The following is a 3,156-nucleotide window of genomic DNA, read 5'->3' on the forward strand; positions in this document are numbered from 1 at the left end:
ATTACACCATGCCCAGCTAACTTTTGTATTTTTAGTACAGACAAGGTTTCACCATGTCGGCCAGGCTGGTCTCAAACTCCAGACCTCAGGTGGTCCACCCACCTTGGCCTCCCAAAGTGCTGGGATTACAGGCATGAGCCACCATGCTTGGAGGATATGATTTAATTTAAATTTTTTTTTGTCGTAGAACTATGTACTTTCTTCAGTGCAAAATAGCTGAATCTATGACTTTACCATAGTTGCACTCATTAAAACGTGATTTCCTCATGTCCAAAACAGAATGAAAAGACATTAAAATATTTCTGATTATGTTTATATTTTCCAGTGTACATTCAGTAATACTTAATAAATTAAGACAGGACTGAAACTTCCCATGGGTTAGCTACAAACGTTTTCCATCTAGTGGGCCAATGATTGGCCTTATATATTACCTATAGTATTTTTCTCTACTATAGGTTCTCTGATTCAACATTAAGTCTAAGTGTCCTTGATCATAATTTTTTATTTTATTATATCTATTGGATTTATCCCCAGTGTATTTCTCAGGTTTGACAGAAATATCACTGCAGGCCAGGCACAGAGGTTCACAAATGTAATCCCAGCATTTTGGGAGGCCAAGGTGGGCAGATTACTTGAGCTCAGGAGTCCAAGACCAGCCTGGCCAACTGGTGAAATCCCTTGTCTACAAAAACTATAACAATTATGCAGGCTTGGTGGTGTGCAACTGTAATCCCAGCTACTCAGGAGGCTGAGGTGGGAACATAACTGCAGCCCAAGAGTTTGAGGCTGCTGTGAACTATGATCATACTACCGCACTCCAGCCTGGGTGACAGAGGCTCTGTCTCCAGAAAATAATAAAATTACATTAAAAATATATATGTATCCTGAGAGTTACACCTGATGTAAATGACGAGTTGAAGGGTGCTGACGAGTTGATGGGTGCAGCACACCAACATGACACATGTATACATATGTAACAAACCTGCGTGTTGTGCACATGTACCCTAGAACTTAAAGTATAATAAAAAGATATATATATATAAAAAAATAAAAATAACAGAAATCCATTTGATCCATACTTAACGACCTAAATCAAATCACATCTCAAGAATACATTTAAAGAATACTATTTAAATGTAAAAAAGAAAACCCAAACCATGCCAGAGGAAACTATTACCAAATATTTTATATTTGGGATAAGGAGGACATTCCTAAGAACTAAACAAAATCCAGAGGCAATAAACTTAAAAAGATTCATGAATTCACCTCATAGACATTAAAAATCTACATAGCAAGTACCACCCAAACAATGTAAAAAACAAAGGACATACTGGAAAGAAGTATTTGTGGCTTATTTTACAAGCAAAGCACTAATGTTTATAATATATCAAGAGGTACTACAAATCAATAACAACTTGATGGACAACAGCCTATATAGACAGGTCACAGAAAGTACAATATAAATTGTCTATACATATGAATGAAAAGGCATTGGGAAGCACATATGGGAATCCAATAAGAAGATATTCAGTGCCACTCGTAATAAGATAAATGCAAGTTAAAATAGCACTAAGAAACCATTTTTCATTTATTGATAAGACTGAAAAAATTAAAAATATTTGATATTATTGGTGAGAGTGTAAGGAAATAAGATGCTCATACACATGTGGTAGAAGTATAAATTGTCAACAATTAGGAAGGAAACTTGGCTATATCCCTTAATGTACTTTTAATAATTTATCCCACAGATATATTCACACATGTGCAAAATGACATATACACACTGCAGTGCTGCAGTATAGTTTGTTACAACATAAGGTTGGAAATGACCTAAAAGCCAATCCATATGGAATGGGTTGAATGCTATATCCATACAATGGAAGACTATATAGCTATAAGAAATTATGAGAAAGTGTTTCTGCTCTAAAACGCAACCATCTGCAAGACCTATTGTTAAGTTTTTAAAAAGGCAAGGTGCTAAAGAGTATATTGTATGATGCAATCTGTATATAAAAAAGAAAAATTGTATATGTGTATTTATCTGAGAACTAAGGGTATACAAGGAATTCGAAACAGATTTCCTACAAGAAATGATACTGTATAGCTGAAGGACAGGATTTAGAGGGTATCTTTCTCACTAAAAGCATTTTTCAAATTTTTAACCCAATAAAGAAATTATATATTCAAAAAACAAAATTTTACATTTAAATGAAAATGACACAGCTGATATTCAATTATTGGTTCAGTATAATAAAAAGTAGTTCCACATACAGAACATATCTTAAGGCTTCAGAGGACATTCTCTATGAGAAAATAAATATTGACCCTATTGAACAGAAAATATGGTAGCAAAACACACACGTACACACACACACAAATCCATTTAGCATCATTCTTGGTTTTTTGGTGTTTTTTGCTTTGCTTTGTTTGTTTTTGAGATGGAGTCTCACTGTCTCCCAGGCTGAAGTGCAGTAGCATGATCTTGGCTCACGGCAACCTCTGCCTCCCAGGTTTAAGTGTTTCTCATGCGTCAGCCTCCTGAGTAGCTGAGATTACAGGCATCCACTGCCACACCCAGCTAATTTTTGTATTTTTCATAGAGACAGGTTTTTGTCATGTTGGCCAGGTGGTCTCGAACTCCTGACCTCAAGTGACCTGCCTGCCTCGGCCTCCCAAAGTGCTAGGATTACAGGTGTGAGCCATCGCACCCAGCCTGTTGTGGTTGTTTTCGCTTTTTTTTTTTCTCCAGTTTCCCCAAGAAAATGCTTCAGACAGGGATCCTTCAGTGGGATCATTGCTTATAGGTCATTAGAAAATGACAGCTCGGCTGGGCGCAGTGGCTCACGCCTGTAATCCCAGCACCTTGGGAGGTTGAGGCAGGTGGATCACTTGAGGCCAATAGCCCGAGACCAGCCTGGCCAACATGGCAAAACCTCATCTGTACTAAAACTACAACATATTAGCTGGGCGTGGTGGCATGCTTGTAATCCCACTGTAATCCCAGGGAGACTGAGGCATGAGACTCGCTTGAACCTGGGAGACAGGGGTTGCAGTGAGCTAAGATCATGCCACTGCACTCCAGCCTGGGCGACAGAGCAAGATTCCATCTAAAGAAGAAAGAGAGAAAGAGAGAGAAAGAAGAAAGAAAGAAGGAAA

This window comes from Mandrillus leucophaeus, unplaced genomic scaffold (genome assembly GCF_000951045.1).
Source record: "Mandrillus leucophaeus isolate KB7577 unplaced genomic scaffold, Mleu.le_1.0 Scaffold300, whole genome shotgun sequence".
In the NCBI taxonomy this organism is placed as follows: Eukaryota; Metazoa; Chordata; class Mammalia; order Primates; family Cercopithecidae; genus Mandrillus; species Mandrillus leucophaeus.